This window comes from Thunnus albacares, chromosome 1 (assembly GCF_914725855.1).
Source record: "Thunnus albacares chromosome 1, fThuAlb1.1, whole genome shotgun sequence".
NCBI lineage: Eukaryota > Metazoa > Chordata > Actinopteri > Scombriformes > Scombridae > Thunnus > Thunnus albacares.
Window position 1 is genome coordinate 21,551,011 of NC_058106.1, and position 9,746 is coordinate 21,560,756.

At 39.3% G+C, this 9,746-nt stretch overlaps 1 protein-coding gene across 6 annotated transcripts in view; it reads left to right on the top strand.

The window, feature by feature from the left end:
• Window positions 1–8,212, top strand: part of LOC122980835 — a 160,159-nt gene extending 151,947 nt beyond the window's left edge. For all 6 annotated transcript variants that reach the window (XR_006403095.1, XR_006403096.1, XR_006403097.1 and 3 more), the window contains 2 exons: window positions 2,849–2,909; window positions 4,314–8,212. The gene's annotated coding sequence lies outside the window, so the exon portion shown is untranslated. The remainder of the gene's footprint in view (window positions 1–2,848; window positions 2,910–4,313) is intronic.
• The last annotated feature ends 1,534 nt before the right edge of the window (window positions 8,213–9,746 follow it).

Consider the following 9,746-nt stretch of genomic DNA (forward strand, 5'->3'; position numbering starts at 1 on the left):
AAACGTGTCACTCAAGCATCACCATGGAAACTTCTAACATTTTCTAAATAAAATATAAATTTAATGTGTTGCTTGAGAAAGGGTTATTTGTTGGTGGAATGGTGTCTCACATTTGAAGCCATCTCATTTTCCAAGCCAATACCACCTTGCCTCAAAGTAAGAAAGATTTGTGTTACCTGGCATTTGCCTGCGATACATTCCTATCTGATATCCTCTCAAATTGAAAGGAGGGAAATTGGGGCTGATAAGGGATAAGTTTTTGGTGGTTGAAGGACAGAGGCAGAGCGAGAGCGAAGGGAAGAGATGTGAACCCAATCTGCCTTGTGTTGACTGTACTGATTAGGGGCTTGTGCTAAGAAGAGCCTCTCTATCCCCTCATTCCTTCTGTTTACTTTGAGCCTCACCACCCTACACAGGCATCACTGCAACCAGAGTCCCCTCCCCACCCTTCTCTTCTCAGCTTCAGCCATATCACCTGCATCACAGGAGGCACAAGTGCTCCTTTGTATGACAACTAGTCCAATTAAAAAGATGAAAGCTTACTTAGGACTAGAAGGGGTTTGTTGGAGTTTGTTAATCCATTAGAAGTGGGGTAAACAGTGTAATGAGTAATAAGAGGAGATCAGCGACATGTCTGAATATTTGCTCGGCTGTACAGTCGTCTGACAGCTCTTCATGTGTGTATATTTGTGGATGCATGAGACCAGTGGAAACCGGATGCAAACTCAGCCCATTAAGGGCCACAGGGTGACTGGAGCGGAGTCCATCTAATGTTTTGGGACATGCAAAAAGCCTGCAGGGAGCCCGGAGTACAGAGGTGGGCTGAAAGCAAACCGGAGATCCAGTGAATAATAATAAATAGATAAATAAGCAGATGAAATGGCATGAGGGAAGCAAGGGAAATAGCACATCCATTCTCACGCAGCACGCTTGTTTATTTATGGCGTCTGAAGGCCTGGTGTGGATGCAGGGTGGGGGCTAGGGAGTACATGCACAGGCTTTCCCTTCTCAGAGCCCGGCTCCCCAGCTTTCATTAAGTGTCATTACCAGTACTTTCTGAAAGCTGGCCAGGCTGAGACCTCACATCCCCTCTACAGATAGTTGGCCATGCATATGGATGGATTTCTGATCCCTCTTATCCACCACTGAGGAGGGAGAATTAGGCCAGCGAGAAGGAGAGTAGGGGGCTTAAAGGGTGCGTCCATATCTGACTTTAATGGCAAAGATGGAGCTATTACTTCAATCGAGGGACAGCGTTCATGCTTGGTTTGTTTTTGTGTATAAGTCACACAGGTTATCAACATTGTGAGTGTTTCACTTAAGATTTCCCTTTCCATGACCATATGGGTCATGTACACCCATGTCTGCACGATCAAATATATTTTACGGTCCTGTGAAAAATTGTATTTCCATCTCAGCCAGTTGTACAATATACCATTTTAAAATGTGCATTTCTAGCAGCATGGTATTCATTAGCAATTTGCTCTTCCAGTTCACTTAGTTTGAGAACGTCCCCTGATTGATGGAGGTGCTTGTTCTGTTTATTTGTATATCAAGGAATGAAATATTCATATTGTACGCTTTTCTGAGCAGAAGTTATCTAGATCCAGTGTAAATGGTACTTGGGATTAGATTTTCACAGCAGATTGCTGTTATTAAGGGGAAAAAGCCAACTCCTTTGAGCAGTCATCTTCCTGGGAGGCAATCTATTTCTCTTTCACGCAGCCAGAGTGCTGGACCAGGCTCTTAATGCACTGAAGCAAAAGTGCTTCGGTCCGCAACCTTTCACGCCTTCAGCTCTCCTTTATGTGATTGAATAGTTAATAACTATGAGTCGCCTTTGAAAGCTCTGTGCCGTTGGTCCTTTTGAGGCACTTCTCTTCTTTTTGTCTCTTTGGATGCTGTACCTGCCCATTGCTCTGTCTGGCTGCATGTCTACTTGCCCCAGATGCTAAGTCGACTGATAGCCCACCTCTTCTCCACCAGCCCCTCTTACTTTTATCTTTGTCTCTCGCCTGACTTGCCGCTTGTGTGTCTGGCTGTCTGGCTGTCGTAGTCTGTACATCAGAATTTTGAGGGCTAGGGATCAGCTTTTTCATCTCTTACTTCCTCTTTCTCTTCCTATACGCATTCACACAAACAGACACACACACACACTCGCTCACACAGCTCATTAGCCCATCCCACGCTCACAGCTCTGGCAGAATGTGACCCTGCCTAATTGTGTACCATGCTCATTTGTTCTCCCTGCATGATGTGACGATTGCTTATTTATTCTCCTCAGGGCTCCCATCTCACATTAAAATGATTGACTCATTTCATTCACTGCACATTTTCAAGCTTTATTTGATAAGCTCATTTCCCTTGGCATTCAAATCCCTCCTTTTCCCATGCTTAAAAGTTATAATGTTACCCAGGCACATTATTGTTCATACTTTGGATTGTTTCTTTGGCTAATTATCTGTGTTAGAAAATAATTTTGCACGTGCGATTCTGTTTATTCTGGTGGAATTGAGCAACACAAAAGGGCAGACATTAATGATGCAGTTGGAATATCTGAGGAGCCAATTGTGTACACAAAGCTGGCAGACGCGGTCAACAAGAAGCTTAAGAGGGATTGGGACACTGCAGAAGCTCGGCCAGAATAAGCAGGCAAAATTTGCATTCTGTTAGAATTTACATCTGGTTAGAGACCTGTTTTACAAATAAAAAAGCCATCAACCTTTTTGTCCAATCATGCACTAAGGGAGTGTTTTGACACAGAAAAGAGAATAACAAACGATTGCTGATTGGGGATTTGGTCAGCATTGTTACAGTAGGATTTTGCCAGCTTCTTTTCTCCCTCCAGCTACTGTACTTCGACCAGGCCAAAGTGACACAGCAGCTGCTGGAAACCTGCTTGTTTACTGGTAAGTCAGTTCAGATTGAGATGTGTGATAGGTGATTTACACAAGTCAATAACCTAATACGTATGAGGCATTTTGGTACTGGCTGAAATGTTTTTATTGATTTTATTTACTGATTCAGATTTTTGATTAAATCAAAATGTTGCCAATTTTAGACTATTTTATATAGACAGTTCTTGTATGGCTGCCTGTGATTAGACAACATTTAAAGGATAAGTCTAGTGATATTTAATATTTTTATTATTGTCAATAAATCAAATGAAAAGACCAAAACCAACATTGTATTGATACTACTAACAAGTTTTGCCTGTTCAGCCAAAGCCTGATATAGTTTATTCCTCCATCATTGACCAAAAATGGTTAAAAACACATCAATGACAGAGCACCCTGGTGCAACATCTCTGGTTCAACTCCAGCATGGGACCCTTGTTGCATGTCATACCCTTCTCTCTCTCCCCTTGTTTCCTGTCTGTTTCTCTGCTATCAGCTCTCCATTAAAGGCAAAAAATGCCCAAAAACATATCTTTTAAAAAACACATCAATGAGAAATGTTGTTGTCATGGGTGTCATTTCAAACTTTATATTTGTGAACAGTTTTTTAGAGATTTACATCTTCAGTAGGAATAAAAGGGCTTGGGGGCTCAGGGCTAAAGATAGTCTGTCTCTCAGTACTCTCTGACTTCCCTAGCCTAACAAAGTGTTGGTTAGTTTTATGGGATTGGTTGATATAATATTTTATTATAATTATAATAACAATTTAGTTAACCAACTCACATGGAATAGATGGTATGTAAATGTAGAATATGTACACTGTTGATGTTTGGTTACCCCCCACAAGGAAACACTCAGCTCAGCACAGCAGGGGGTGAGGAGCGACAATATTAAGTTTCCTTTAAGGGGAAGGTAGACTCAGAGCCTACAGGTGGATGCAGGTGTAGAGGTGGGGCTTTTGAAATGCTATATGAACAGTGAGTGATAGCGTAGCAGCGTGCAGCAAAAGAGTGAAGTACACAGCCATGATTAAAAGGCTGCATTGTTACAGTGAGTGTAGCTGCGGACTTTAGTTGGCTTTGCTTCATTATGGAATATCATCTTATCCTTTAACACTTCAAAATTTTCGCTTCATCCGTTTTTGTGGAAAAAAAATGTTTTATATTTCGCAAAGTAAGGTTTCAAAAAAGTATTGTTAGTAACGATATCAAAATTCAGGTATCATATCAGCACCTGTGTAGAAGTTTTTCTTTTAATTTTGTCATTTAGTTTTATTTAAAAGGAAAATCCCAAATAACGGCACAGTGCATTGTAACATTGCCTGTTTTTATCAGCCTTAATGCTCTTTGATCATCCATTTATTGCATGTATTGTCTAAATGATGTCTCTTGTGCTTTTGCTGTGCTCTGACTGCAGAAAGAGCTCCTATTAGTTGAGCAGAGAGGCTACAGAAGAGGAGAAGATTCTTGGCTGCCAATCTCCCCAAGCCTGTGTATTCCCCAGCAGCCATGTATGCTGCAGAGTTGGGAGACTTTCTGCAGGTCCAGGAGTGAGGGACTTTAGCCTTGTGCAAGCATCCAAGCAGATTTTATTGTATGATTCACAACTTTCCTATTCCCGGGACAGACATTTATCTACTAATGACAAGCACTTATAACACATGAAAGGAGGACTTTTTAAACCTCACCCAATTTTCATGAAGAGTCTTGATAAAAATATATTTTGCATGCCTCACTTAAGTACACAGTTTTGTTATTATTTGTGTTTGTAGAGTTGGTAGACGTCTGCACATAAATATAGTTTTACTTTCAGAATTATTCAAACTAAAAAACTACAGATTCAATAAATTGTTAAAGAAGTATCCATGTAGGTGGAAACTGCATAATAACCGAACAATAATTGTTTTCTGTTTGAATGTCCTTAATAGTGTCAGTTTTTGAATTTCATTTGTTCTTTAGTACATGCATGATGAGCTAAAATTAAACTTAATCTATTTTTAATGATTAAGTTACTGTATGTTGATTTCTACAAAAGAAAAGTAGTGCTTGAAACCTTGAGTCACATAAGTACTCCTAGAGCCACAGACCCCACAAGCCAATGTAGCCAAAATCTTAATGAACATGGGCAGATAGACAAGAAATTGCAGCCAAATAAAATAATAATAAAGGCATCTAAACCCTAACAAGTCGGCCTTTGTTCTTCCACTCCACCCACTAGAAGTTGGCTGTGTGAGAGCAGGCATTGTTGCAGCTTTGAGGGCAGCTCTGAGAGTTCCATGCCCATCGGCCTTCAATCACATGGGATGTCTGAGTTTGACAGTATAAAGTCTTTCTTCTAGAACAAAATAAGACCCCTAAGCAATAGTGGATGAGCTGTTAGTAACCATTCAGTCCACAGGGAGGTAGACCAAGCATGGTAGTTCAGTATACACAAAGTGTTGGTTAGGGATAAGACAATGGACCAGTAAAAGCATTACTGGATGCTGCAAGACTCTTAAATTTATTACACTTACTAACAGAACTAAATGGTATTATTTGTTATTTTGTGTGGTAAGATGCAATTTCACCTGATAAAAAACAATAATAAAGTTTATGAAAGTTAGAGTCTTAAAACTGGAATAGATGATAAGCTTACTTTAATTACTGAGATATGAAATACACCCAAATTATTCATTCTTCTCTTGCAGAAGTTGTATTCTGCTCCCCTACAAGTTTAACCTATTATTCCTCTTTCTTGCAGCATCTTGTAAATTCCATGTATGTGGTTGTGCCCATCTCTTGTTTCATTTGACTTTTCAGAAGGCATCAGCGAGCATCTGCTGAGCTCACACAGAAGCAGTAAAGGGTGGCTCTTTGGTCTCTGGGATGTGGGGTAAGTTATTCACTCACTGGCAGCATGTGAGGATTAATTCCAGACTTACAGTAAGAGGACACCATCAGGTTCTGCATTGGCCAAATCAATAGGCAACATTCTTTCCAGCATAGCAGTCAATACGCAACACTTAAGGTGTCTGAGGAAACTGAAGAACACCAATAATTGTTATTAATGCCTTGGATATACCCAAGCATTGCATTTAGAGGCAGTTCCTGTCTAAAAGACAATCAGCCGTCACCTATTCTGTCTGTGAATACAGAAATGTACATGACATAATGTGGCAATTTTAAAAAATGGTGACCAATATCTCCTTTTCAGTATGCTTGACTTGCCTGTAGAATTGATGTCAAGCTAGAGTTTTGAACATTCACAACATTCACATTCTGTATATATTTTAAGGAAATAGTTTTTATTCAGAGAAATATGCTTATTTGCCAGTTAATGCTAATGCTAATGCTAACAGTCATTTTGTATGGCAATTAAATAGCTTAGCATAGCATCAAGACTGGAAACAGGAGGGAATAACCTTGCTCTGTCCAGCGGTAATGTCTAAAGTTGCTAAGTGAGACACTATACGTTGTTTGTTTTAGTATAAAAGTATAAAAACAAGTGGTTTGCATGGGGTTGGCAGAGTTGCTAGGTTACCAGTGAAGATTTCAGGAAGTTGCCCACATTGGCCAAGTAGGTCTATCTGCAGACTTGCAGGACTCTATACTACGCACCCACTTTACTACATGACACACCCACTTGGTTAGGTTTAGACATGAGCAGTGAGTAAATATGTCCAAAATTTGTTTTGGAGTCCGCCCATCTCTTGTTGTGAATGTGGAATGTTCCCAATAAAAAATGTAATTGTACAAAAATAATAACTTTTTCCTTCTCATTACCTTTAAGACATATAAAAATGTCTTTATCCTGAAATTGGATTGTTTGCCCAGTGGTAAAACAAATGACAGATTGTTTCTTCCTCCAGTTCACAGAAATTGCAGGAATACTCAATATCTATTCTAAAACTTTGTTTTTTTTTTTGTTTTGTTTTTTTACATATTCGATGCAAAATTTTAAAGGAAACCTCTTTAACTTTATTACTAAGACAAAATTTGTCCCCAACTAGCCAAAATTTCTGCCAATTAATTTCTCCATAAAGCAAAGCCCAAAAGAGTCTTCCTGAGTCTTCACAGCTTGTATGTAATTCCTGATGTATTTATTCAAGCATTTATTCTTGGTAATGTCAACCTATCCAAGGAATATACCACTATTGAATGGATGGATCATTGGAACCTTGATTATTGAATCTCTCAGAAGCTGCAGCACACCCCCAGTAAAGCATCAAAAACCACTGCATACTCTTTTGGTGTAACTGGTAAACTGAATTCAGAGAGGAATTCATTATACTTTAGTAACTACTCATCAGCATTAACAAGTTGTTTCACCAATACAATACCATTGTCAACCCATTTTTCATAATGGAGTGATTTATTTTTATATTCAATATTCTTGTTATTCCAAATGTAGTCATTAGTTGGTGGAAAATTATGTTTGTAAATTAGTTTTCAGGCCAGCAAAGCTTGTTTATGAAAATTTGATAACTTTACAGGCAATTTATCAATTTTGTAATCACATTTAAGCAGAAATTTAACTCCAGCCATTAAACTAAATACATGTTTAGGGAAGTTATTCCAAATGTCTTTTTCTTTAATCAAATTAGTCAACCCTTTCACTGTGAAAGTATTATTTAACTTTTCAAAACTTAGTAAGACTGGCTGTCACTACCAAGCCACCAGGAGCAGCACTGGTCTTTGAAGCCAATTTGATGTAGTGGGCAAACCGTGTAATTACAACGTCACGTGATGCTATTGGGCCAAAAAAGACTCATAGAGACAGAGTGCAGTCCGTCGTACTCTGAAAACCAGAGGGAAAAACAGTCAGCGGCATAATATGCAACCAAGGGCTGAAATGCTAACAAAATGGGTCTGTCTCTTACACAGCACACAGCCCTGTAACATTATCCATTTTTGTCTCCTTAAAGGTTCAGTTTTTCGGTTCGGCAGCTTATAAAAACTTCTGGGTTCTTTACCCTGTTGGTATTGCATCCCACCACACAGCAGCTATCAGGGGTGGGCAAGACATAATTGCACTCTGTCTCTACTGACTTACATTGTGAAAGAGATGCCTGTAAATCAGCAGATAAATTTTTTTGAGCATCACAAAAACCGCAAAATAACTCGTTTCACTATCAGAATTTGATCTATTCAATGTGATAACATTCAGAAAGTCAAGAAGACCCGCACGATTGAAAAGTTCTATCCTCATTCAAGTTAGCCAGAGGGCTAAACTGGCCGGCAGAGGTCGCTAGTGTGCTTGCTCTCCCACAGATGCGGAAGTTATGCAGAAGTCGAACTTTTTTCATGGATGTATAAAGAGAACTGGATACAGCGTGAGGTGGGGCCCCGTTCATTCCATTGCAAGTTGCTCAGTGGCGCATGAAGCCAAAAAAAAGCCACTTCCCGCTATGAAGGAATTACCTGGATGAAAACATACTGTGCACGCTCTATGGGCCACATGCACCCATGGAGCGTGCTCACTACAGACTTCTGCCGGCTGAGACGGCTAACTTCCGGTTTAGCCCTCTGGCTAACTTGAATGGGCTCATGCGGCTCTTCTAGACTTTCCAAATGTGATCGGACTGAATGGATCAAATTGTGATAGTGAAATGAATCATTTCATGGGGGTTGTGACACTAAAAAAAGGTGTATCCGCTGATTTACAGATGTTTCTTTCATAATGTAAATCTACAGGGGAAATGTCTTTTGGGGCCAGTATGCATCATGTGACCTTGTAATTACACAGTTTAGCCCATTTATTCTGCCTAGTTATTTATACACAGCCAATGGTTTGGCCACTATGTCAAATGTGCTTCAAAGCCCAGCGTTGTTTCTGTATCCAGTTTCTCTCTATAGTTGTTTTTATATTGTTTATTTTGGTCAAAGTATTTGGTTCATGTTCAAGATGTAATTATTTGGCCTTGAAAGTTATAAAAGTAGTGTTAAAAATAAAAGTATACAAACTTTCAGTATCTGCTTGAGCATTGATTCTGAAAAAAATACAAGCTATTGCCTACATTACAGTAACTATACAGAATAGCCCCACCATATGTTGATATAAAAAATATAAATAAAAAAACATGCACATATACACACTGTGATGTGATCTTTTGAAATGTAATGGAGATGGTTACTGAATGAATTACTCTGTTCCTAAATGAACCAAACATTTTTATGTAATAACTCATGCTGTTGGGCGTAAAATCTACGGTTGACACTCAGATCCAAAGGCTATAAAAAATAATAGGTGTAACCACCGTGACGTCACCCATTGGTTTGTGGAGTCCTGTTTTGAAGCCTCAAGTTTGCATTTTGACCGTAACATGGGCTTTTGGAGCCAGAAGTGACCACATTTGGACATGAGGTTGGAGCTGACCCTAACACCAGCTGCTAGCTTGGTTAGCACAGTGCATTTACAGTTTATGGTTGACTGTGATAATGCTGATGCTAATTTTTGCTAGCAAAAAACAGGCTTAAAACCATTAAAACAAAATGTACTTACCGGAAAAACTGAACATCCGACTCCTTAGAGGGTCTTTTAGTACAACCAAATGCTGAACAAGACTTTTTTGGGCGACCAAAATGTTACAATTAACTTTCATGAACTGAAAACACACTGAAATAGCGACGGGTATGGCTGCGCCTATACTCTGCGAATCTGGGGTTACACCATGGTTATGTTACCTAACCAATGTTGTCACAATGTTGTTGTGACAGCACCCACCAGTCACTCAAACTCACTCAAATCATAAAAAACTCATGTTTGTCAAGCATGGATTCGGCTTATTTTCCTTGGTTAATACTTGTGGAGATGTCTCTATATAATATAATTTGTATATATATCTATGTTGCTTGCAGCCAAATGTTCGGC